Source organism: Trachurus trachurus (assembly GCF_905171665.1).
Source record: "Trachurus trachurus genome assembly, chromosome: 23".
Taxonomy (NCBI): domain Eukaryota; kingdom Metazoa; phylum Chordata; class Actinopteri; order Carangiformes; family Carangidae; genus Trachurus; species Trachurus trachurus.
The window spans coordinates 15,677,838-15,683,965 of record NC_139912.1 but is presented as its reverse complement, the minus strand read 5'-3'; positions in this window follow the sequence as shown (position 1 = coordinate 15,683,965).

Here is a 6,128-nt window from a genome sequence, read left to right as displayed (position 1 = left end):
GGGGGTGGGAAGTTCGATATGATTTATGAACAAAGTTCATATGAGAATTGCTTAGTCATTCAACATGTGAAAGAGAAAATGTTCAGTTACAAGTCATTTAATCTGATACTGAACCCAAACGTTTAGATTCATTTCAGTAGTTTTAGTTGCTGCCGCTCTCATGGCGCCATCTTCAAGTGCTAGTTCCAAAATTGCAAGATTATCAAGAGTAACTTTCCAAATGTAGCTAAACTCTCTTCTCTCTTTGAAAATGTAAAAAAGACATAAGTTAAATGACTTGTACCTGTAGTTGCACTTTAGGCTGACCCACAACACTCACCAAGGGGCCATGATCATGATACATGTAATGATGAGGCAAATATTCCCTGCAGCAGGGACGATGAAATAAGATTGATTAATAAAAAATAAAATAAAATCACGTAATACAATCAAAGGGAATCTGAACAGAAGTTCCACAGAGAGAGAGAGAGAGAAAAAAAAAACTTAAAGCTTCCTTTCGCTTTGACATGTTTTGCATGTTACATAAGCTTTAGATGCTCAATACGGATCACGTTTGTCTTCAGAGGGACAGGTGCGTGTGCAATGATGTAATGTGTTTGGATGTAGTGATTTACTGTGTGTCAGTGCATGCAGTGACATATTATAGGCCTGGGAATATGAGCGATGGTGCAATGGTTTACACTGCTGTTTGTTTTATATTGACTGAATTTGCGTTACTGTAATGTATCAAAGAGATAGTGGTAATGTTATCGTTTGTAAATGTAACCATGCATATTTATTTATCAGGTTGTTTTTTTCTTTTTTCCTAATCGTTTCTATTGCAGTTAATTAGCATACGAGCTAGAGGGTGTGAGTTAGGAGGGGATGAAATGAAACAAAAATCCTAATGAAGAGAAGCCGTTTAAAAAAAATAATTTTTCATCTTGTCGACTGGAACTCAGAAAGTAAAACAATCGTTTGTCTCCTAACTGTTGTGGCCTCAGAAACTGATGTGTATAAGTGTTCACCTCTTTCCTCCATTATTATTCTGTGTTCATACAGGCTGCACTGCTCAGCCAGCCACAGTGGGTTAAGATGCAGGAGATGAGAAGCAGTCTGGGGGAAGGAGAAACTTACACTTCAGACGATTATTATTTTTAAAAGAGAGAGAGAGAGGAGTTTGATTCAAGCTGAGAAAAAAAAGGAAAAAAAAGATTGTTAAATTAAAACGAACTGCATGTTTTAAAAATACTTATTTAATCCCCTTTTTTTCTTTTTTTCCCTAGGTTTTATGATTTGTTTATCCTGTATAATGGATATGTAGAGTTTTGGAGTAGCGCTGCTTAACTTTAGGCTTGACTGTAACGTGAGATTATGACTCCTTATTTTTACAAAGCAGGGAGAACATGTGATTGACTGAATCCAAAGAAGTTCATTTGGAAATTGTGCAGTGCCAGGATGAGGAAGCCATTGTTTAAAGGAGTAGTTCAACATTTTGGGGAAATACATTTAATATACTGTAGGATAAGATGGACGCAGCAGTGAAATCTGTAGCTACAGTAAATATCAAGCTACAGCTATTAGCTATCTTAGCCTAGCTTAGTTTTGAAAAGGGAGTAAACGGCACCAAAGCTGCTCCTACAGTTCAATTGACGCATTCGTTTTTTCTTTTTAAATTACAAAATTACAGCTAATAGCTATTTACCTTGATATTTAGCTTGATGGGCAATATTATTTAAATATTTGGCGCAATATTCAGCTTGGTGTATAGCTTGGTCATTAGCGCACAGATAAAATTGGCGCCAGTCTTCTCACCAGGTGTTTTTTCCCAAACCATTGAACTATTCTTTGAAGTCTCTTGATATGTGCCATTGTGCTTCATGGGCTATTCATCACCTTAGCTTGGACTTTTTTGCAGTTGACAATTATTAATTACATTCCTCTTACAAGCAGCAGTAATGTAGTCTACATCTTCCTGAAGTTCATATGGTGCATTTTTCCTCCTGTACATTCCATCAAAGATCATTTCATTTGAAAACCATTTATCTCGATACATATCATTATGTGCTGTTGTAGCCGACGAGCTGTATCTGTTCTTTCATTGAGCTATTTTACATTTGGTGTTTTGTTTTTATTTTTAATCTTGTTGTCTATTTAATAATTTATTGTTTTTTTTTTTTTTTACTTTTTGAAAACTGTCCTGCTGCCACCTTTAAGCTTTGTCTTAACACAGGCCTCAGGTCAACATGGCAAATTCAAATATTTCCAACATGGCCTGGATGTGTTTTCAGCATGTTGAGACAAAGAGTGAACGTGGCAACAGAATACTGTATGTGTTGAATGTTCATCCTGCTACCTGTCATTAAGCCTTTTTCTATTAGATGAATGTCAAAGATTGAATATATCATTTATTTTGCTCATCCTTCTGTGCCACCCAACTGCTGCACATCAACTCAGGTTCAACTATCGTGTAGTCAAACTGGACACGCTGTTAAAGAGTGTTTGTCTAAGGACAGGAGGGGTCCTTCATGATGGTTATTATTATTAGTTCCACTACATTTGTGAAGAAATGAGAGTGGATAGGTGAGTACCAGAGGTGTTTAGACTTGAAAGACTGCTTTGTCCCTTCAGTCCGACTGTAGGTTTCCCTTATTGAAGTTGCTATGTTGTTAAAGTAGTCACTGCTGTTGTGTTTTTCTACCTTAGACCGTAAGGTTCAGTACATGAGAATTAGAAGAACTTGAAGGGTTTTTTCTGTAGCAAAGAGGATGTTGAAGCCCAGTGGGGAACCGTTTTTAAGTGACCATTGTGCTACCTGCAACCTTCTCTGTTTGTGAATGTGAAATGTACATTTTGTATACGAAAAAAAAACAACAACTTATGAAGTCAAAAAGAAATATTTTTAATGTTTCTTTGTGCAACTTTGACCTTGAGGGGGCGAAAAAAGGCAATGTTTACCTTTTAGTGTTTCTTTTCCATAAATGAAAAAAAGAAAATAAATGTTAAACTTCAATGTAAAAAATGTAGTTTGTGTGATTAAAGAAAAAAAGAAAAGAAATGAGGAACTTAAGCTCAATATTGCAAGCGTTGAAAATCAATACATGCCCAAATCTTTCCTCTCGCAGTCCGAGTAAGTTACCAGACCAAATCAATGTGAAGGAGCAAGAAACAAAAAAGCACAAGAGCAGGGGAGTTAATCAATATTGTTGCTGTTTGTGTTCCCTGGGGTCTCCTTGTGGGAAAGTACAAAAAACTAACCAACAGGGTCAACTGGCCTCCATGAGACTAGTTAGACTTAGTGGGAGGAGAGCAGAGGGATTCATTAGTGGTGCTACAGAGTGCTCACTGAATCTCAAACATTTTACGGCCAGCGCTGACAGAACAGGGTTGATTCATATTCTGCGGTGGACGCACTCAATGTTCACAATAATGGAGACAATTCTTAATGATGATGAAGTTAACCCGGGTAAAAACCATTATCCCAAACTGATTTCCTGTATTACAGCTACATTAATCACAGAGGAAATGCAGAAAGAAGCAGACGAATGCTTCCATTGCTTTAATACTAACTGGAACAAATCATTAGACTTATTTATTACTCAGACCAGTCTTTGATATTAGATAGTGTCTTTATTCAAAAACAAAATGTGCACTGTGAATTATCCATGTATTTCCAACATTATGAAAAACCTAACAAATTAATACATCCTATATCTTCCAGTCATTTTTGGACCAGTAGATTCTACAGGTGCAGTTCAGCTTTCTGTTATGATGCTGAATATCTGTTGCAGAGACTCTCGTCCATGTCTTTATTACATCCTGACTTGATTATTGTAATGTCCTTCTCCTTGGTTGACCCATTGGGGATTATATAGAAAACAGCCCAGAATTCAGCTGCACACCACTCTGGCTCCCAAATACCAATTTTAAATACTCTACTTGTTTACACATTTTTCCATGGTTCAGTCAATCTTCTTCACTCCTTAACACTGTCTCTACATTACTCTGATACTGACCTACCACCCTCTCCTGGCTCCGCACCACAGGTGACAGGGCTTGATATTGACCGTGAAAACTTAACATTCACCCTCTGTCAGCCGCCACCACCCTCCCTTCAGCAAGAAGAACACTTTTTTTTAATCTAGTCCACAAGTTCCAGTAATTTGGCTACACAGGTTAAAAATTTTTACTTTTAAGATTAGTCAAGCTCCACTTTGACCAGATGCCTCAGGAAAGTGATACTTACTTAGAATAACCTGAATAGATGACAAAACAAGACTTACATGTGACGTTTTTCTTTGACTTGAAATACTTGAACCAGTATTACTGCATTATAGTGACACTTTACTGAAGTAGGATTTTGAATGCACACGTTATAGAGGAAATAAACACAAATCCACGTGACGTATGCGATTAAAATCAGCTTTATTTTAATAAATGGTGATTAAAAAAAAAAAAAGAAGCAGCAGATATTTCAGTTTTGCATATGTTTCATGTGATCAGAGCTTCATCCTGTTCACACGTTCTTTCATCCACGTTTCATCCATTTTTTTAATGAATACTTTGATCGATTATGAAGGCACGGGCGCCGTCTCCATCCAGCCTCTTCTGATCCGGTTTGATTCCACTGTCGCAAGTCACCAGCGCCGGCAAGGCAGTAGATTGCGCAGTCATCTCCACAAGGGGTAATATGACAACCCGACCAACAGCACAAACTACTACCTCAACCAGCGCGTGGCCCCCCGGGGTGCTGCTGTCTTCCCCTCCTTTTTGCCCCTGTGGCTCCTTCTTCCACTGGAGGATCTCCTTTGGAGTCTCGATCTCCATTCAGTCCGTGTCGCTGTGCGTAAAAGCGCACGGGGAAAAAATGGCGTGCGCGCAAAAAAAAAAAAAACGTGGCCGCAATAAAGCGAGACAAAAACCCCACCCAAAAGCATCGAATGAGGGGGTAAAGAAAATAAAGACACCCCTTTTACCCTTTCACCCACATTTCCTGCACCGGCTGTTCTCCCCGGATGACCCCGGTGAAAATGACAAATGGCAGGTGAGATCGGCGGAACCCTCCGTGCTGTGGTGGGTGTTTTTCTTTTTTTTCTTTCTTTCCCCCCTTTGGAGGATCGGATGTGCACAACCTACCCGACATCCATGGCTTTACCAAACCACAGAAAGTGGAATTTGTTTGTTGGTGATGATCTAGACAAAAATCTAAATTTGAACAGAGTCTGCATAATATCAATGAAAATCAATACTAGAGGGAACCGATTTCTTATCTATAGGTGCCACAAAATGTGTGCTGCACCTCCAAGCATCCAATTACGCGTGGAAAATATCACCCCAAAAAACGCAGCACGTGATTCACCAGACACGATCAAATCTGCATTTAAAAGGATGAGACAGGATGGAAAACAGCAATTTGTCTGGCATTAGAATCACAGTGAGACATTCAATTACACTACCAAAAAGTCAGAATACACAGCTCCTTCCCCCCCACGTTACAGCAGTTTTGTTGGGAATAAGAAAAACGCAAAAATCCCACACCGACTCCTCGCAGCTCGCAGCTGAACTGCAGCAGACTGTTTTATAATCTATTGTTGTCTGTTTCTCTCTGCGTCGCGGAGTGGAAGAAGAAGAAAAAAAATCAAAAGTTGCCCCGCGATCAAATCCACTCGGTTTCAAACGCTTTGCAGTAAACCGTGAAACAAATCCACAGCGAGGTGAGGAGAGGGGTTTTTATCTCGCCCCTCTCTCCGGCTCTCTCTCCCCTCCTGCCAGTGCTGCATGTCTGTCAGGTAGGTGTGGAAAATGAGTGGATGTGGCGGAGCGGCGTGGATAAAATTCGCGGGGAACGTCAGGACGGGTGTAGTGTAGGCACGAGCAGAGATCAGAGAAAACGCAGAGGTGCCACTCCGATGAATTTTCCTCCGCGCCCCGACAGGAAACTGTCGGACAGCGCCACCAGCTGGCAGCGAGCAGGAAGAGGAGGGAGGTGGAAATCCTGCTGCTACAGTGATACAGAGGTAAGAGCATTCCTACATATTACTGGTGATCATATTGGTATTGATCATCCCTATTTTTGTGAAAAAATTTGGCTAATAGTCTGGTAACGGTCGCACTGCATGTGTGTTTATAAATAATGATACAAAACTACA